The following is a 21,978-nucleotide window of genomic DNA, read 5'->3' on the forward strand; positions in this document are numbered from 1 at the left end:
TGAATTTCCAATTTATAGACAAGAAAGCTGAGGCTCAAAAGGTTACTCAAAACTGAAGAGCCTGGTAACAGCTGAGATAGAAGAGTGGTCTAATGATGCTTCTCTCCCACTCAACCACTGACCCTTTTAGACCAGCCAAAGGCAGGCAACAGAGTTATTACTTCAGAGGGTCTAGAAAAGGCAAACTGAAAGGAACTTCTTGCTTAGGCTCTTGGACTTGGGCTACTGTAAGACAATAGTACGGTTAGATCCTGATATGACCAACTATTTGATTCTTCTTATGGGCTGAACTGCACCCCAGTTCATACACTGAAGTCTGAACCCTCTGATGCCTCAGAATGTGATCTTATTTAGAAAGAGGGCCATTGTGGATGTAGTTAGTTATGATGCAGTCATCCTAGAGTGGGTGGGCCTCTAATTCAGTAGGACTAGTGCCCTTATGAGGGCTTCCCTGATGGCTCACTGGTAAAAAATCTGCCTGCAGTATGAGAGTCAGGGGCTCAATCCCTGGGTCACGAAGACCCCCTAGAGAAGGAAATGGCAACCCGCTCCAGTATTCTTGCCTGGAGAATTCCATGGACAGAGGAGCCTGGTGGGATACAGCCCACATGTCTCAGAGAATCAGACAAGACTTAGCCACATGCACGAGTGCCCTCATGCCAAGGGGGCATCTGGACACAGTCACACATACAGACAAGATGCCAGGTGAAGAGGAGGCAGAGGCTGGAGTGTTGCTTCTACAAAGAACAGCAAAGGCTGTCAGCAAAATGCTGGAAGCTGGGGCAGCGGCGCCCAGCAGTGCCTGCCTCGGCCCTCGGGGGAGCCGGCCCCGCCCGCGCTGTGGACCCCCGGCCTCTGGGCTGTGACACAGCACGTTTCCGAGGTTTAAGCCACCTCGTCTGCGCTCCTTTGATTCAATGTCCTTGCAAATGATACGGTCCTCATACCAAGGATCCTCAGGTAATGGTGTTAGAACTGATAGGGGGGTCTGCCTTCTGGACATTTCATCCTGGAGGATCCAGTCTGTCCACTTACCTCTCAGAACTACTCTTTGCTACCAAACAAGATGGCTTGCTTCCACCCAGTACAACTAGGGAGCCACGTGATCAGGTAAGGCCTGGAAGGGAGGGGCCCAGGGTGACAATGGAGGAGTCCCAGAAGAGAGAGCTGCCAGAGAAACTGGCCCCCGAAATGGGCCTCCTTCCCCTCCTGTGCTAAGATCGCTGGATCTCCTGCTATCCTAAAATAGCTCCCCTTCTCCCCAGAGAATAGCTCTACGATGACCAACAACATGCCCCCCTTGAAATGACCCTTCTTTGGGCTCTAACAACAATATATAACCTGCACACCTCTGCCTTCTTGGTCTCTTTTAACCCTATGTCTCTGCTCACCTTTTCTCTCCTCTCCCCTTTGCTGATATTGTTAGTGAAGTGCCTTGATGCCAACAGGCCCCTCTGGCCTAGGCCTCTCTTTGTGAGTCCTACCATCTGAATTGCCCACAGCCCATTTCCACTTGGACGTCCGATCATGGCTGCTGTGTGAACCTGTGAACACAGCCCGGACAGAGGACAGAGCAGGAGGAGACAGAGGGCACCTGCCCCTCTCTTATTTCTCCGCCCCGTGAGTTGTGCAGCTCTTGCTATACCATCTCTGAGCCTCATACTTACCATCTATCACAAGCCAAGCAAATGATTCTCAAGGGCTCATTCAGCTATACAATTCAGTGATTGGGGGGGGGGGGGAATATATATATATATATATATAAAACCCCTGTACTCATTGCCCTGTTCTAAGCTAGAATTTCATCATTTTCTCTGTCCCTCCAGATGTGGAATTTGGGATTCTTCTCATTCCTACTTTCTCCAACAAATCTTGTTCTTTCTTTGAAAGGATCTTTGCATGGACGTGACTCAGCATTCCTAAGGAACCACCTCAGAGCCGGCCCTCAACACAACGGGTGGCTACTAGAAGATTCGGAAGAATCCTCCTGTCCTGGAAACGTTCCCACTGCCCACTGTTGGCGCTGACATATCTAAACAGGCCTTCCTAAAGCCCAACTTTCCCCTCCTGCTCCAATCTTCCCAAGGTTGTTAGCCAGGGGAAATACAGACTTTGAAAAGACAAAGAACAGTCAGAAGGTTATAACTCAACCTATCTGCAGTAAGAAAAAAAAAAAAAAAAATTAAGATACACTCATGTTCACTGAGGCCCCCAAACTTTTCAGACCCTGAGTTAGGTACTCTCCATACATGATTTCATTAAAACGTCACGACAATATGGAAATAGTAGGTTATATCACTGTTGAAGTGAAGTGAAGTGAAAGTTGCTCAGTCGTGTTCAACTCTTTGAGACCCCATGGGCTATACAGTCCACGGAATTCTCTAGGCCAGAACACTGGAGTGGGTAGCCTTTCCCTTCTCCGGGAGATCTTTTCAACCCAGGGATAGAACCCAGGTCTCTACAGATAATTTGCTAATAGCTTAAGTGAAAAGCCTGGAAGCTGCTATATAGCACTTTCTAGACATTAAAAATTTTTGTTTTTTTAACAATTAAATTTACTTATATTTAATTGAAGGACAATTGCTTTACAATATTGTGTTGGTTTCTGCCAATCATCAGCATGAGTCAGCCATAGCTGTACGTTACAGTTTTATAATGTGTGAAAAAGCATTCTGTAAACTGAACTCCATGTGTGAGTTTTGCCGGTGTTCTCAGCAATTCTTATAGGATACTAGGGTTTTCACAACCAAGTGTAATGGCATTGTTATTCCAAAGCCAGATGTGAGTGATCTGTAGTTGTGCAGTTGCTGAGTGTGTAGGCACAATTACGATTTTCTGTGCAGGTCCTACTTCACATCCCAAGTTCCTGACGCTCGCATGGCATGACTCAGAGAGGCCGTCCTCAGCCTGCATGTGAAACAGCGACCCTCCGCTCTGATCTCTCACCTGCTTTACTCTTCTCCATAGCAGTCACCGTCAGCTCACTTTTTGCATTTTTGTTGAATGTGAACTCTGAGGCTGTTGAGTTTGGTGTGTTGCTATATCTAATTCTCAAAATGTCTTGTTAATTGGACTTGATTACCTCTCCTTATAAAGGGCTGCAGCTCAGAGGGGTTTGTGCCTGTCCTGGGGGCTTTGGGTTTCAGCATCAAGTTCATGTCTTACTGACATGGCTTCGCTGGTTCCCACAGGCCCCCAGTGGTTCTGCCCCTCTTACTGAGCCTGCACTCGTTTGCTTTCAGATTTCACCTCCATTCTTGCTCAAACTGGGTCAGTTCCACCTCAGTTCCACCCTGCTTTGTTGCCCCAGAACATCACATCTGTCTCCACAGCACTTATCATCACTGTAATTTTCCACTTCTTTGTGGGATGACAGAGAGAACCGCCGCATCCCCTGCCTGCCCACGGTTCCTGACTACAAGGGCCATGTCCATTTTGCTCACAGCTGGAGCTTTCCTCAGGGTGTGCATTCAATGGATATTTGTGGAAAGTACGAGCGAGAAAGCACGTGCTCAAAGCCAAGGTGCCCTCCTGCACTTCGAAAGAAAGGGCGGCACGGCATGGGCAGGATGATCTGGGTGGGGACGTTTATGCCTAGATTTTGCTCAGCTTTCTACCCCGTGTCCCTACCACAGAGTAGGTGCTTAATGAATATGATCACTGAATGACTGAATAAGCTGACACCCTAAAATCCATCCCTGAGCTATTTATGATTCTCTGCAGTTTTCAGGACAGGAATGACTGGTGTCTGATTTGGGGTTACTCCTTTCCAGGCTTCAGTTCTTTTGTCTGAAAAATGGAGATGACCTGAATGGATAAAGGAGATGTGGTACATTTTTTTACAATGGAATACGTCTCAGCAATAAAAAGGAGCAAAATGGGGTTATTTGCAGTGATGTGGATGGACCTAGAGTCTGTCATACAGAGAGAAGTCAGAAAGAGGAAAACAAATATTGTATACCATCACATATACATGGAATATAGAAAAATGGTACAGATGAACCTATTTGCAGGGTAGGAATAGAAACACATGCAGAGAACAGACATATGAGCACAGGGAGGAGGGGAGAGTGGGACAAACTGGGAGATTAGGACTGACATGCATACACCGCCGTGTGTAAACCAGACAGCTAGTGGGGACCTGCTGCATAGCAAGGCTGCTCAGCTCGGGGCTCTGTGATGACCTAGACGGGTGGAATAGTGGGGTGAAGGGAGGCTCCAGAGGGAGGGGATATATGTATATATAGCTGATTTCATCTGCAGTAGAGCAGAAACTGTACACAGCATTGTAAAGCAATTATACTCCAATGAAACGAATAAATGGAGGTTATCATACCTTCTTTCTAGAACTGCACATTTCAAGTGACATAACGGATCCAGACATAAACTTACAAAGTCTGATGAGGAGAGAGGGCTGCCATTCTAGGCTCTCCCCCAGATTCATCAGCAGGATTTAACCCCCTCCACACCCCTTTATCTTGACCTCAACTATCATGTCCCGGCTTCTCTTGGTGAAAAGTCCACCGGGCTCCCCGTGACGGCAGCCACAGTTAGGCCTCGGTCGGCTTTTTCCATTGTCAGCTCTTTTCAAGAGCTCGGTGTGCTCGTGGAGGCTCTCTGGTTTCTCCACTTTCTGGAACTGCTGTGAGCTGTCACCTTCCAACACGTGAATGAAATCTCACATATTTCCTTGGTATGAGCAGCCACAACCAAGAAACCGCATTTCATTGATGTGAGCTGTTGTCTTTCATTTGAGCAGGCATTGTAAAACTAAATGATAAAAAGCATCCTGTGACAGGATATGGGTGAGAAAGACATGTTTTGAATATCCAAGCACTTCCCCTCCCTCTCACCCTCAGCTGCCAGGTCTAAATGTGATACACATTTTACAGGTACATGCTGGTGGACGTTAATTTCATCCATAATTCTGGCAGAGTCCACGTTCTATGTTTAATTAACTAAATGACTTGAGCCATCCAATCCTTGTTTCTACCCATGTATCACAATCAGAGCAAACGGTAGCCATGGAAACCATTGGCTCCATCATAATTCTTAAAATGAGGATGGCTTTATTTTAGAGCCCATCAAGCACACAACTCTGCACAGTGTGTGTTTATGGTTATTGCTAAATGGGGATTTGGTCATTTTCGAATGAAATGGGAAGCTCCTCATTTCTGACACATGTCATTATAAGGAGTCTTTCATTTCACTCAGGTTTGCCAAGTTTTAATCATTTCCAGGTCCCTCCTATTTATGTTCAATTAGAGAGATATTGCAGTTCATAAAAATAGATCTGAGTTCACCATGGGGGTGGGGAAATGAATCCCTATTCTATGGTCTAACAAGAAGAAGATAAAAATGCGTTAGGCTAATGCTGTGACAACCTGGAAATTAATTATTCACCTGCTTCTCTGAGATGGGTTTTTCTCCTTATTCCTGTGAGGCAAGAATATTCATTTTGGTCATTTTACCGCCAGGGTCTGCTTCACCGCTGGCAAGGAAACACAGGCACACTATCGAAATTCTGGACAAGGCTGCTGTAACATTACAGGCAAGAAGATGGAATCTGTTGCTCCCGAACAGGAATTGCTAAATGGGAGTTTTTACCTTTTGGGTCATTTTAAAGCAATTTCTGTACTCAATAACTGGCTATCAGAATGAAGAGAAAAGTAACAGGACACATGCCTCCACCAGCATATAAAAGTCATTTCAGGAACAAAGTCACATACATACAGGGATGGGGATCATTTATAATACTGCTGCTGGGCCCACGTGACAGCACGCTGCCTGCTCTGATACAAACATCAATTTTGAGATGCCCTCCACACACTCAGTGCTGCCTACATAGACACATCATCTTTAGCTAGAATAGTGTCTTAAACATCAATCCCTGGATAACATCCATGTTTCAGTGCTTTGGCTCAGAAGACATGGCCAGCACCGCAGCTGACAATGAGCCTTGCTGGATGGGTCCCTCTGGAGTGGCTTCTGGAGTCACACCTCACGCTCTCGCTTTGTTCCAAAACCGAGCTCCTTTACTCCACTAAGTCACACTGGGTAGCACGTAGACCTTTGATATCTTGCTTTTTGTCTTCATCCGACCTCCTGAAACCAGGCGGCTCTTTCCACGCAAAGGCCAATGTTTTCGGAAATCCACCCCTTTCTCCCTTCCGTGTAAGCACCCACAGGCAGACTCTGCCATGTGTTGTACAGTCTAATTCAGACATTTAGTGACACCTGACGTTTGAGTGACATTCCAACTCCTCAGTTTCATGCGTTAGGGCCAATTTAGCCTTCACATTAGGTCAATAACCTAAACTGTTAGCAGGAGCTGCATCACACCACTTGAGAGGAAAAAAATGTGCCTTCAGATTATGTTTAATTACCTTCATTAAGGGTAACAGCATTGCGTGACACGTGTTTCCAAAGGAGGCAGGCTAAGCCTAGTGCATCTCATTTCCTGAACATCCTGGGCTTTCTTGTGCCTCTGCCCCATTCCCTTGTCCTCACTAGCGTTAGGGTCCAAGGAAAAATCGCCCAGATACTCTCCAGTCGGATACATGACCAATTTCTAAAACTACAGTCTCTGGATCACCAGAGATGAAACTCTTACCAAGTAACATTCACTACAGGTTTGCATTCTCCAGCTGAACATGGGCAATTTCTGCTTGTAATTTGGTGCCCATGGTCAGGAAGACCGGACCTTCAGATGGCTTTTCTATGTTAATATCATGAAGGAGCTGTGGACATGCCTGTCCCGCTGTAACGGACACCCGTCAAGGTCTGCTGGTCTACAAAAGCGAATGGATGGAGCAGTTGCTGACAGCTCCCGGGAAAGGTGTGAGGATCTGGGTTGGTGAGTTATGCAAGGGATTCTAGGTTACAGTCAAAATAGACTCTGGAAAACAATGTTCATCCTGATTCAATTCAACAGTCTACCCTTACTCTCTATGCAATATTTAACTGGGCTCATTAAAGTCACTTTGGAAACAGAAGAAGGGCTTAGAGATTATCATACTCAGTGAGCTCGTCAGAAAAAGACAATGTCATATTACATGTGGAGGATAAAAAATGATACAAATGAACTTATTCATAAAGCAGAAACAGACTCACAGATGTAGAAAACAAACTTACGGTTACTAAAGGGGAAAATGGGGGAGGGATAAATTCGGAGTTTGATATTAATATATACACTCTACTATATACAAAATAGATCATCAAGAATAGATACAGTAGATACAATAGATACAGTCCTGCTACTGTATAGCACAGGGAATTCTACTCAATATTGTGTAACAACCTATATGGGAAAATAATCTAAAAGAGAATGGATATTATGATATATAGCTGAAGCACTTTATTGTACACCTGAAGCTAATACAATATTTTATTTTTTCCCCAACTTTAAACTGTTTATTTTGTATTGAGGGTGTAACTGATTAACAATGTTGTGGTGGTTTCAGGTGAGCAGCGAAGGGACTCAGCCATACATACGCATGTGTTTATTCTCCCCCAAACTGCCTCCCCTCCAGGCTGCCACATAACCCTGAAGAGTTCCATGTGCTCTTCAGTAGGTCCTTGTTGGTTATCCATTTTACGTATAGCAGTGTGTACATGACCGTCACAAAGTCTCTAACTGTCGCCTCCCCCTCAGTAGCCCTAAGTTTGTTTTCTTAGCCTGCTAACACAATATTTTAAATCAACTATGTTCCAATATAAAAATTAAAAAGAAAAGAACCTACTTGGACCTACTGACAACAATAAAATAAAAAAAACAAAAGCCTTGCTCCCCTGTCCCTACTACTTTGAGAATGGTAACTAAGTGTTAAATTTCCCAACTGTTCCCTTTGACATTTAAGCACACAGCCTTTGCTACAGTTATTTTTGGCTAGCTAGATCCAGCATTTTTCTTTGAACAAAACGCAGATACACAAAACAGATATGTGGGCACACAGTGAGAAAGGAAGGGTAGGGTGAACTGGCAGGACAGCGCTCACATATGTACACTACCATGTGTCAAACAGCTAGTGGGAGGCTGCTGTCTGACACAGGGAGCTCAGCTCAGTGCTCTGTGATGTCCTGCAGGCATAGGGTGGGTGGAAGGGAGGTCAAAGAGGGAGGGGATATATGTATACTTAGAGCTGATTCACTTCCTGGTACAACAGAAACTAATGCAACATTGAAAAGCAATTATACTCTAATAAAACAAACAAACAAAAACTTAAATAGGACCTAATGAATGCTATGGCAGTTCCAAAACAAAAGTGCTTTCTAAGTATTAGTTTATTTAATGATCATGCAACCCTACTTATGCAAACAGATATCACTACTTCTCCATTTTACAGATGAAGGAACTGAGGCCAAAAAGGTAAACGATTCACTCTAAATTATTTTTACTTCTTTCAGGCAGAGATGGGGTTTGATTTGGGGCTGTATATAAAATTTAAAAAAGGAAAAGTAATAACCATATCAGCCAACAATTACAATGCACGCACTGTGTGCCTGTCACCGAGATAAACATCCTGCGCTACAAGTGTCCCCCCGCCCCCACCACTGTGCATCTGCAGAGGCCCAGCAGGGGTTCAGGGATTGCCCCGGGTCTAATTCTGCACCCAGGACAGCAGGGCAGGGCCAGCACTCTTAACAACAACACCTGGACCCCCGCCCCTGTCCCGCCACCACTGTGCCCCAACGTACTGGGGTATTTGTTACTGAATTGAAATGGTTTTGATTTACTTTTAAATATCCATATCCTTTAATAAAGGGTGAATATCTGAAATTGTTTGTCCAGAAAATTTCCCCTCAAATCTCTCCAAGATCTCGATTTCCAGTAAGTTAGTATCTTAGGAACCTTCGCGCTTTCACTCCGCACTCCGTCATTTTGTTCTTCTGACTTGATTGAGCCTGTCTGCTCTGTCTCAGAGTTGTTTTATATTTCATTTTTTTCCTCTCCTTGATTTACTTTCTTTCCTTACTTGCAAGAATTAAATATATATGGTTTATGTATATGTATGTATGTGTGTGTATATCTACATACAGTTTCTTGATTATTGCTTTTCTAATAAAGTTACTGCCTGCAAATATTTTTCAAATTTATTATATTTATAGATTTTTTCTTTTTAATTTTAGCTGCTTTATTTATCTAGAGTTTCTTTTTTGTATAAGCCATGAAATATGGGTTGAAATATTTTTCCTTCTATAATGGATATTCCAGCTCACTTCACAGTTTGTACTGAGCAGAATATCCTAACCTCATGATATGCAGTGACACTTTTATTATAAAACAAATTTTCCCATAAATATGAGTCTGTCTCTCTCTTATGTTCGTGTGAACTATTTATCACTCTTACAATAATACCACAACCGTTTAATTACATCTGCTTGGATGTATATCCTGCCATGTAATATGTAAGTCACCAACACTCCTTTTTTCCAAAATTGTCTTTCTTATTTTTTTCCAGATTACCTTTAAATCAGTTTGCCTAATTCCATTACAATTATCATCAGAATTACATAGAATCTATAGGTGAATTTGGAATTGAATAATCAGTTCTGCTTTCCCTCCAAAAGCTTCTCTCTCAATTCATGAGGCATCTTTTTAAGTTTCCCTTCCTGAAGTCATTCATTATAGCAATAAAACAGAACATAAATATTGTTTAAGGCAGGGTTTCTAAGCTAATCAGTGCCTTTAATTAGTAATTTTAGGCTTCCCATTGTGATGATCAAAACAATTTTGAAGTTCTTTTGTGTGTCCTATCTACTCCTTAAAAATTTTATTACACATATGTAGGAGAAACCAAATATACATATTTTCTAAGAAAATAAAAACATACAAAAAGAAGCTGCAGGATGCAGGAGTTCACGAGTGCTGGACTGTTGTGTGAGGAAAGTTCAGTGTGGCTGGAGTCCTGATGGGACTTGGCAGAGGTGGGGAAAGGAGCTCAGTGCTTACAAACCTACTGCAAATCTGGAGCAGCCTGTGCCATCAACAAGGCATTAGCTCCCACATGCACAGGGAATTCTGGGTTAGCATCCAGGCTTTAACATTTCAGGAAGGATGGTGTATGTTGTGTATAACAAGCATACAATACACAGATTTATATACTTGAAAATAGTCTAAGTCATGAAAAAAACTTTTTTTAGGTGGAGGTCGTCTTTAGAGTTCAAAGAGCTCTGTGCTTTTCATTTTAGAAACTTAAAAAGATGTGTGCAAATTGTTGCCAGTGGTAAAGTCTGTTAGTGCAAGATATTATTACATTTTCTACATAGAAAGTAAACTTCTAAAATTTTATCATAAATTAAAATAATATCTAAATAGAATACCATTAAAAACTGCATTGTGGGACATTTCTGCCAATGGCTTACAGCTTACTTCAGAGCAACCCTTCCACTGAGGACAACAGAAAAAACTGAACAAAATTAAATATATTTTCATCTCTCTCTCTCTAATATATATCTAAATATATGATCTAGTCAGTTTTAAGCATTGAAGAGCTAACAAGGAAGACAAGAATTTCAGGTGGATTATTTAAAGCCAGAAAAAAAAAAAAAAAAACCAGAGTGAAGCAATCGTGGCATCGGGGCAGCCTTTCTCCCCTTCCTGTTTTGCTTTTCCTCAACAACCATATGCTTATTCTGGAAAATCCTCCTGTACATCCAGGCTTTAGTTTGAGACCTGTTAGTGTCATAAGGATGACCTAGGGAATCAGCTTAGCAGTGCTTAAAAGCAAGAGTCAGTCTTCTCTGGATAAAGTATTAGTATCTACTATGTCAACCTATCTGTACAATTTCTTCCATACAATGTCAGCAGGCAGGCATTGATTATTAGGTATCCAAGGTCAAGGTAACAGGATTGAAAAGGGATGACAACAATTTTAGTGCTTTTTTGGAATTTAGTGCATTAGGACAGAGCTCAAGAGAAAACAGACTTAGAAGATTTGTCAGAAGAAAATAACCAAAAGGAGAAAATTATGAAAAAGAATGGTTGCATTAAGTCATTTTAAGTTACTTAAGCTTAGAATTTCAGTATTAATTAAAACTGAGCATGGGGAAGACATAATATGTAATTAGATAATGGGTCAGAATGTACAAAACTGATAACATGATGGAGACAGCGATACACAGATTTAAAAAGTGCTGCAGAACTCTACGGCAGGATGGTAACACATACCCACACACATGCATGCACACACAACACACAATCGATGAAAACCAAAGAGGATATCGTAAAAACAGGTAGAAAAAAATAAATGCATATTACTTTCAAAAAGGCAAAACTATGGCTGACTTCTCAACAAAAACAATATAATTTATATATTATAAAACACTATCTTTAAAGCAGAACTAATAAATACCATAGGATGTCATTTACTTGTGGAACCTAAAAAAAAATGGTACAAATGAACTTATTTACAAAACAGAAACAAACTCGCAGACACAGAAAACAATCTTATGGTTATCAAAGGGGAAAAGTGGAAGGGATAAATTAGGGTTTGGGGATTAACATATACACACTATTATACAGGGACCTTGAGACCCATAGCATAGGGAATGCTACACAATACTTGGTAATAACCTATATGGGAAAAGAATCTGAAAAAGAATAGACACAGGTATAATGCATAACATAGTAAGCCATGTGTATTTCCGTAAAATTAAAAAAACATAAAGTGGAATTAAATTTCTCAACAAAAAATGAACTAATAGTATGACACAGACAAAAGGAAGAATGAATTCAGATGACCGTTCAGAGATTTAAGAAGAAATGTCAGAAAGAATACATAAATTGGAAGGTATAAATGAATCTTAAATCTAGTATACAACAATGTTGACTTTTGTGGTATAAAATGCATGACAACAGTGACCTGTAAATAAAGAAGGGAGTTCGTGTAACTACTAGTCCAAGACACTAGCACTATGAGAAAAAAGTGGTAAAGGTAATTATTTCTATTAGAATTTGATTCAAGATTGCCTGTTGTATTTTTGGGGGTCACTAAAAACCTGTTTAACAGATTAATGCAGGAGAGGGTGATGAAAAAAGTATACATCTGTTTTATGTTCTTTTCTTGCTTTCCTCTGGATTAATCAAGTGTGACAAACAGAGTAAAAGATCAAGCCTACTAGATTAAATTATAAAATAAAATCTAGCTATATACTGATACTTTTAAATGCAAGAGGACAGAAAGTTGAAAGTAAAAGGGGAGAAGAGATATTCCTCTTGAACTTGGCCATTTACTCTAAACCATCTGGGAAGGGGCCAAGATTGGGGATTCTGGGTTTTTACCTTCCACCAGCTTCTTCAGTTTCTGACATCACTACATCTACTAAGGAGTGAGTGACAGAAAGTGGGGGACAAAAGGGATTTCTAAATGCTGGTAATTAATCTGATTACATATTTAGGCCCGGGTTATCCGTATATACTCATTTCACGAACATTCTTTGAGATGTCCCTGTATGGTTCAGGCACTTTCTTTAAATTAGTCAACTTGTTGATTTTTTTTTTTTAATTAAGGCTTTCCACAAGTTAAATGATCTTATCAGAACTTCAAATACTAAAAAAATAAGTTTTCCCAGACTTTTCCTGTACTAGGACCTAGGTAGGGTGTGTAGATTAATCAAAATTCCAACACATGATATTCATGTCACAAGTTAAGACTGAATATCACCATCTTCTGCTATTCATGCTGTTTAGAAGGAGCCATAGAGAAGAAACCCATGCTGGGTCACCTATTTACCTAGTCACAAATCACGTATACTGGGAAAGACCCTTAAGTATGTCCTCCCTTGTTAAAGTTTCTATAAAAAAAGCTGAGCAGCAAAGAATTGATGCTTTTGAACTGTGGTGTTGGAGAACACTCTTGAAAGTCCCTTGGACTGCAAGGAGATCAAACCAGTCAATCCTAAAGGAAATCAGTCCCGAGTGTTCATTGGAAGGACTGATGCTAAAAGCTGAAACTCCAATACTTTGGCCACCTGATGCGAAGAACTGACTCATTTGAAAAGACCCTGATGCTGGGAAAGATTGAAGGCGGGAGGAGAATGGGATGCAGAGGATGAGATGGTTGGATTGCATCACTGACTCAATGGACATGAGTTTGAGTAAGCTCCGGGAGTTGGTGATGGACAGGGAAGCCTGGTGTGCTGTAGTCCATGGGGTCACAAAGAGTCAGACATGACTGACCAACTGAACTGAACTGAACTGTTAAATTAAAAAGCCAAAAACATTCTGCAGCTCCTAGGGAAAAGCAGCAACTCTGTACATTTGGAAGAGGAGGACCTTTTTCTTCTCTGTTTCCCTGCCCTGGGAGAAATGCTGGCCTTATGTTTATTTTCTGAGTGTCAGGGATGAATAATGCCACATATTTGGAGTGTTCATCATATGCCCAGTCACCATCTGGGCTGAATTCTAGCTGCCTTTACAAATGTTTTGTCAGCTATAATTGAATCCTATTGAAATATGCCTGACATATGGATGCTCTCTGGTCAGGACGATGACTGCATAGGCTAAATGCTCTCCAGAAGGTGAAGGACAACAGTGAGGGCAGACCTTTCACTGGTCAAATTAACCAAACACCTTCACTATCTAAGCAAAATCTCTCTCATCCTGTAGCCCTTGATTGCAAAGCCATATTCATTCTGACGAAGCAAAACTGGCAGAATTCAACTTGGTTGATAAAAATTATTTCCCAGGCAAACTGAAAGGGTAAATACATAGGGAGATTGTTTATAAGGTCTTTACATCACATAAATATGTGAAAAAAGACTTTGAAACAGTAATTATATATTCATATTGCTGATAATTATATGTTCATATTATCTGTTCATTAAAGCAGCTCATTAATTTACTCTGAAAGAGTAATTGGTTCGAGTTACTATGCATATTTGAAAAGAAATTCTGCTTCCTTGAAGATAAGCAATGGATCTTTTACTGAATCTCATTGGTCCTCTCCACTAACTCATTTAAATTCATGCAGTTTTACTGAAGTTGTCTTCAAGATTCTTCCTTGGTGCCCAAATAAATGGCATTCTCTCCTCTAAATCTAAGCCTTCCAGATATTAAAAATCTGAATGACTATTTCCCAGATCTTTCATCATCACCCATCCACAGCTGCTTCCACCTTTTATCTCCATTCTGCCCTCTGATGCCACAGGGACAAATCTCAGCCTCTGCTCCCTGACAGCCCGCTGTCTATTTTAAGAAAGCTATTATGTCTCTTTGGCTGAGTTAAATATATCCCATTTCCTCCCTGAGTTAGAGCTTAGTTTTTCAGTGATCCTCTTAAACTCAGTCATTCACTTTAATCCAGCCCTAACCTGAGTCCAACCTACTCAAGGAGTTTCAGCTTGGAGTTTCCTGCTCAAAAGCAGGGGCTTGTCTTCACTTCTGATCATCTTAACTTAGCTCAGGACCTGGCACATGGAACACATGTTTTTCAATGGTTTTAAATACTTAGTAAACACTAATTTAATTCTGAAAACAGATTCTAGGAAGTAGCTACTGTTGTTGACACACCCAATTTACAGATGAAAATACTGAGACACAGAGTGGTTAAAGAAACCTGAGTAAGGGCATATAACCCAACAGTGGTGAGCGAGTATCAGGGTGTTTGAGGTCTGACTCTGGAGTCCAGGCTTTTGCTGCTAAGCTACTCTCTAATCATCTTATTATCCTATACTATTAATACCATGAATATAGAATTATAATCCAAGTCTTTCAGAAGGATGTTAGAAAGCATCTAGCAAAGCCATATGTGTAAAGGAGTGATTCTAAGAGAGGTCAAGGGAAAAGTCAAGGTTAAAAAAAAGGATCAAAATTCCAGGCTTTTAGTCTGAAGCTCTTTCTATAAAAGTCTTCATGAGAATTGTGAATATATAAAAAAAAATATTGTCCATTGCTTTTAAAAATTATTATGTATGATTGAGTATTCTCCAAGCCTAAAGCGCAGATGGTAAAGAATCTGCTGGCAATGTGGGACACCTGGGTTTGATCCCTGGGTCTGGACAATTCCCTGGAGAAGGGAACGATTAACCCACTCCAGTATTCTTGCCTAGAGAATCCCATGGACAGAGGAGCCTGGTGGGCTATAGTCCACGGGGTTGCCAAGAGTCAGGCTTGACTGAGTGACTGACACTTTCAAGCCTAAATTATCAATAGTTCCTTTTAAATCAGCAAGAGAAAATCAAAGTGTTACCTAGAGAGGGACAAGCATAATAGCAGATTTCTTGTTGGAAATGATGCAAGTGAGAAGATAGTGGAGAAACCAGAATGTTATATGCAGAAACTAAGGCAAAAATATTTTCAAGTAAACACACACAGAAAAAAAAAAAAAAAAATCCAATCACCAGAATGTCCATACTATAGAAAAAGTATTTTTTGAGAAAATTCTCTGAGCCATATGCTAATGATTTGTGTCCTTCCACGTTCCACATGGAAGTGTGAACGACAGGGAGGCCTGGCACGCTGCAGTCCATGGGGTCGCAAAGAGTTGGACATGACTGAGCAACTGAACAGCAACAGCGGTCCACATGTCTCAACCTCTCAGGGCAAGCCTGCGACCACAGAACTGTGCATTTGTGCCTTTCAGGGGCATATGCAGATTCTGATGCAGCAGGTCTGGGGCCAGGCCTGAGATTCTGCATTTCTCCCAGGTTCTCAGAGGATGCCAAGGCATTGGGTCCATGGGTCTACTTTAATAAGCAAGGACACAGCTGTCTAGTCCTGTGGGCTCCATTTCCATTTCCAGCTGTTGGGAGGCTGGGCCTCAGGAATCATGAACACCCTGTCCAGCCTTCCTAAGTCTGTGACATCTTCCTTCTCTCTGGCCTCTTATTTTTTTTTTTTTTTTTTTCTTTTGGTTGACTCTTTGGTATGTTAGGTGTGATTCCAATAGGTGTGTTAGGGTTGAGAAAGGCCTTACAAATGGGGATATCCCCAACCCTGCTTTGCAACTCTAAGGCACAGACGCCTCATCTATAAAACACAAGTAATCCCTAATCTCCACTGGGTAGTGAAAGGATCCCCAGGGTGGTGGTTACACTTTGACCCACTGTAGAAATTCAGCAGATGCTAGTTTCTATCCCCTCATCACCAACACTCCTCTCAAGTAAATTACAGGTTCAAGCACATAACCCGCCTTCTCGAAAGTTATTTAGAGCTTACCAGCATAATTTTTAAATCCCACTGTAACCATTATTATTATCATATGGGGGTATACAGAGTCTTCTCTTACTACTGTCCCCAAAATAAGATGCTTCTCTTCAATCTTCAAGCCCACCATAAGGGATCAGTATATGCAAAGCTCCCTTAGAAAGAGAAGACCAACCCTAGAAGTCTAAGGCCAAAGATGACACGAGGCCAAAAGACCCTCAGGGAATAAGACAGGGGGTTGGTCTGCCTGGTCAGGTTAGAGAAGGTACCATCTAAGAGCCAAGTACTGAGAGGTGTGTCCATTTCTCCCAGCAAGAATATCTAGACTGAGGACAGAGTTACTAGGTTAACTCAACTGAAGCCCTTAACCATTCAGCCATCTGCTCCCACATCATTTGACTACAAGAAAAAGGACTCTTCATGTTGAACTGGACGTGCTGGTTTCCGTGACAATTCTGTTTGACATTGCAAACTAATAGTCCGCTAGTTCAGTTTTTATACATCAGTCTCCTGAGCTAGGATAATTAGAGTGGACTTATAGAGGTGGGAATTGAATCAGATGGGCCCACAACTGACACGAGTGAACCTAATTATACCCACTAATGAGTCCTATGGAGATGACTAAACACAACCACGTGACCTCCAGTGACCCAGGAGGCCCTGACCGCGGTAGAAGGAGAGCCACTCTCCACAGCGCAGCCATGGAGGGCTTTTCTGAGGAGGGGGCCTTCGTGTTTAGCCTGGAGGTATGAGAGCAGCTGAAGAAAACAGGTTCTGTACTTATCAGGAGGTGGTACAGAAGTAGTCGAAGTATAATAGGGAGTGAGCATCGTGTGACCCAAGGAATGGAAAGAGAAAGTTTTGGGATGAAAAAAGTGAAGGCTTTGACAACACAGTGGGTAAGCCTGGTTAGAACAGAGGCAGGGATGATACCATGTGTCCTTTTGGCCTTTGAAATTCTAGACTTTCTACAAGAATAGTGGAAGCAGTGAGAAGCCATTAGAAAACTGTACCATAATCTCTTGTGTTTAAAAAAATCTCTCTCACTCTTTTGTGGAGAAGAGAGGATGTTAGGGTACAAATGGAGCTCCCAGTACAGAGGGTGTCATCAGTCATGGAGAAGGATGGCAGCGCACATTCAGGTGGTTGCAGTGGACACAGGAAGAATAGTGGGATTACAGACACAGATTTCAGAAAGGACTTGATCAGAGGCCATTTCACTGTCGCCAAAGGACTTTCTGCATCCCCATGGTTCCTTCCCAGCTTCCTTGCTTCCTCCTTATCACATGGAGGTCTTTCATCTACACAGCACAGCTCAATGATCTCACACCCACCCTTCTCTAAAAAGTAAGAGGCTCCTTGATACAGTAAGGGAACAGTTTCCTGTAATTACCCTTAGCACTCACTACTGCCCTCAACAAAAGAGTCCAAAATGCAGTACTTGGATGCAATCTCAAAAACGACAGAATGATCTCTGTTCGTTTCCAATGCAAACCAGTCACTATCAGGGTAATTCAACTCTATGCCCTGACCAGTAATGCCGAAGAAGCTGAAGTTGAACAGTTCTATGAAGACCTACAAGACTTTCTAGAACTAACACCCCTAAAAAATGTCCTTTTCATTATAGGGGACTGGAATGCAAAAGTAGGAAGTTAAGAAACACCTAGAGTGATAGGCAAATTTGGCCTTAGAGTACAGAATAAAGCAGGGCAAAGGCTAATAGAGTTTTGCCAAGAGAACGCACTGGTCATAGCAAACACCCTGTTCCAACAACACAAGAGAAGACTCTACACATGGACATCACCAGATGGTCAACACTGAAATCAGATTGATTATATTCTTTGCAGCCAAAGATGGAGACTCTCTACACAGTCAGCAAAAACAAGACCGGGAGCTGACTATGGATCAGATCATGAACTCCTTATTGCCAAATTCAGACTGAAATTGAAGAAAGTGGAGAAAACCACTAGACCATTCAGGTATGACCTAAATCAAATCCCTTATGACTATACAGTAGAAGTGAGAAATAGATTTAAAGGACTAGATCTGATAGACAGAATGCCTGATGAACTATGGATGAAGGTTCATGACATTGTGCAGGAGACAGGGATCAAGACAATCCCCAAGAAAAAGAAATGCAAAAAGGCAAAATGGGTGTCTGAGGAGGCCTTACAAATAGCTGTGAAAAGATGGGAATTGAAAAGCAAAGGAGAAAAGGAAAGATATACCCATTTGAATGCAGAGTTCCAAAGAATAGCAAGGAGAGATAAGAAAGCCTTCCTCAGCAATCAAGGCAAAAAAATAGAGGAAAACAACAGAACGGGAAAGACTAGAGATATTTTCAAGAAAATTAGAGATACCAAGGGAACATTTCATGCAAAGATGGGCTCAATAAAGGACAGAAGTGGTAGGGACCTAACAGAAGCAGAAGATATTAAGAAGAGGTGGCAAGAATACACAGAAGAATTGTACAAAAAAGTTCTTCACAACCCAGACGATCACGATGGTGTGATCACTCACCTAGAGCCACACATCCTGGCATGTGAAGTTAAGTGGGCCTTAGGAAGCATCACTATGAACAAAGCTAGTGGAGGTGATGGAATTCCAGTTGAGCTATTTCAAATCCTCAAAGGTGATGCTGTGAAAGTGCTGCACTCAATATGCCAGCAAATTTGGAAAACTCAGCAGTGGCCACAGGACTGGAAAACGTCAGTTTTTGTTCCAATCTCAAAGAAAGGCAATGCCAAAGAATGCTCAAACTACTGCACAATTGCACTCATCTCACACGCAAGTAAAGTAACACTTAAAATTCTCCAAGCCAGGCTTCAGCAATACGTGAACTGTGAACTTTCAGATGTTCAAGCTGGTTTTAGAAATGGCAGAGGAACCAGTGATCAATTGCCAACATTCGATGGATCATCGAAAAAGCAAGAGAGTTCCAGAAAAACATCTATTTCTGCTTTATTGACTATGCCAAAGCCTTTGACTGTGTGGATCACAAGAAACTGTGGAAAATTCTGAAAGAGATGGGAATACCAGACCGTCTGACCTGTCTCTTGAGAAACCTGTATGCAGGTCAGGAAGCAACAGTTAGAACTGGACATGGAACAACAGACTGGTTCCAAATAGGAAAAGGAGTACGTCAAGGCTATATATTGTCACCCTGCTTATTTAACTTATATGCAGAGTACATCATGAGAAATGCTGGGCTGGAGGAAGCACAAGCTGGAATCAAGATTGCCAGGAGAAATATCAATAATCTCAGATTTGCAGATGACACCACCCTTATGGCAGAAAGTGAAGAAGAACTAAAGAGCCTCTTGATGAAAGTGAAAGAGGAGAGTGAAAAAGTTGGATTAAAGCTCAACATTCAGAAAACTAAGATCATGGCATCCGGTCCCATCACTTCTTGGCAGATAGATGGGGAAACAGTGGAAACAGTGGCTGACTTTATTTTTCTGGGCTCCAAAATCACTGCAGATGGTTACTACCGCCATTAAATTAAAAAACGCTTATTCCTTGGAAGGAAAGTTATGACCAACCTAGACAGCATATTAAAAAGCAGAGACGTTACTTTGTCAACAAAGGTCCGTCTAGTCAAGGCTATGGTTTTTCCAGTGGTCATGTATGGATGTGAGAGTTGGACTATAAAGAAAGCTGAGCACTGAAGAATTGATGCTTTTGAACTGTGGTGTTGGAGAAGACTCTTGAGAGTCCCTTGGACTGCAAGGAGATCCAACCAGTCCATCCTAAAGGAGATCAGTCCTGGGTATTCATTGGAAGGACTGATGTTGAAGCTGAAACTCCAATACTTTGGCCACCTGATGGGAATAGCTGGCTCATTTGAAAAGACCTTGATGCTGGGAAAGATTGAGGGCAGGAGGAGAAGGGGACGACAGAGGATGAGATGGCTGGATGGCATCACCGACTCGATGGACATGGGTTTGTGTGGACTCAGGGAGTTGGTGATGGAGAGGGAGGCCTGGCATGCTGTGGTTCATGGGGTCACAAAGAGGTGGACACTTCTGAGCAACTGAACTGAATGGCCAGGCGCTGTTTCAAGGAATTTGGGTGGACTGATTCACGTAATCCTGGCAACAGTCCAAGAAGATAAGCACCATTAGCATCTCTACTTGGTAGATGATGACTACAAGGTTCAACAAGCTTAAATAACATGGACATTGTAGAATTAAACTGGGTTTGGCCTATGAGGAAATGTACAAGTCCTTTCTACATAGTATCTAGGATGCTTTGCATTCAAAAGCTATCTAAATATGTGAGAGTTGACAGTACCTCTTTGGCTCAGCTATGTCTAGGGAACAGAACACTGTCATTCTATATTAAAAGTCTTTTTACTGATACTTGTTTTTTGTTTTGTTTTGAGAGCAGGATGGTCTAAGGACTGTTTCCGCTAACAATATCCTATTGGTTATAATCTTCCACTACACCAAACAATGTGATGCCTATAGGAGAAACCAAAAAACAAAACCAAAAATCTTTCACATCTAAGAACACGCAGCCTTGGGGAGGATCTGGAGGTTGTGGGAGACTAAAGTTTAAATTTGTTCAAGGAAAACAGGGTAGACCAAATGTAATGACATGAATCATGAAAATAAGAAACAAAATTTAAACATGCTTCTTCTGGACTCACCCCTAATCCACTTTGTCTCCTTTGCAATACCTGGCTTGCATTTTTCTGGTGCACTTCTTTTTGGTTCGGCCAACCACCCACTGAAAGCTAAAAAATCCTCCCAAATACAGAACAGATCATTTAATTCTAAGGACTAGTTTCATGGCCATTGCCGTGTATTTTAATAGAAATTAGAACATAAAAGAAAATGCCTTATGACATGGGAGAGATTAAAAACATACTATCTGGTTGTTTCATCTGCAAGGTAATTGCTTCATTTGACTAGATTAAACCGGAATCAGCATGGCTGTTGGAAATTCCTGGTAATGAACCATCATGTCAACTGGCATTGGGTGGGGGGTGGGGTTCAAATTACTTGGAAAAGCATCTCTATTATGGTTAATTATTTATTCAGTAGACAATTCATGAGTGACTTTGCACATTTTTAAAGAATTATTCCAGACATTTCTCCAAAGAAGACATACAGATGGCTAACAAACACATGAAAAGATGCTCAACATCACTCATTATCAGAGAAATGCAAATCAAAACCACAATGAGGTACCACTTCACACCAGTCAGAATGGCTGCCATCCAAAAGTCTACAAGCAATAAATGCTGGAGAGGGTGCAGAGAAAAGGGAACCCTCTTACACTGTTGGTGGGAATGCAAACTAGTACAGCCACTATGGAGAACAGTGTGGAGATTCCTTAAAAAACTGGGAATAGAACTGCCATATGACCCAGCAATCCCACTGCTGGGCATACACACTGAGGAAACCAGAATTGAAAGAGACACGTGTACCCCAATGTTCATCACAGCACTGTTTACAATAGCCAGGACATGGAAGCAACCTAGATGTCCATCAGCAGACGAATGGATAAGGAAGCTGTGGTACATATACACAATGGAATATTTCTCAGCCATTAAAGAAAATACATTTCAATCAGTTCTATTGAGATGGATGAAACTGGAGCCCATAATACAGAGTGAAGTAAGCCAGAAAGAAAAACACCAATACAGTATACTAATGCATATATATGGAATTTGAAAAATGGTTAACGATAACCCTGTATGTGAGACAGAATAAGAGACACAGACGCATAGAACAGTCTTATGGACTCTGAGGGAGAAGGTGAGGGTGGGACATTCTGGGAGAATAGCATTGAAACATGTATATTATCATATGTGAAACAGAACA

The 21,978-nt window shown here is 41.6% G+C and overlaps 1 protein-coding gene and 1 long non-coding RNA gene across 9 annotated transcripts in view; one reads left to right on the plus strand and one right to left on the minus strand.

Annotated features, from left to right (window-relative positions):
• Window positions 1–21,978, minus strand: part of GRM7 (glutamate metabotropic receptor 7) — an 896,695-nt gene that overhangs the window by 133,209 nt on the left and 741,508 nt on the right. The gene's annotated exons all lie outside the window — the stretch shown is intronic.
• LOC145520770 (uncharacterized) lies at window positions 425–2,580 on the plus strand. Its single transcript, XR_014064805.1, has 3 exons — window positions 425–1,110; window positions 1,503–1,620; window positions 1,891–2,580. It is a non-coding gene; the product is annotated as an uncharacterized LOC145520770 (long non-coding RNA).

Source organism: Giraffa tippelskirchi, chromosome 9 (genome assembly GCF_054371585.1).
Source record: "Giraffa tippelskirchi isolate mGirTip1 chromosome 9, T2T-mGirTip1v1.2.pri, whole genome shotgun sequence".
Taxonomy (NCBI): domain Eukaryota; kingdom Metazoa; phylum Chordata; class Mammalia; order Artiodactyla; family Giraffidae; genus Giraffa; species Giraffa tippelskirchi.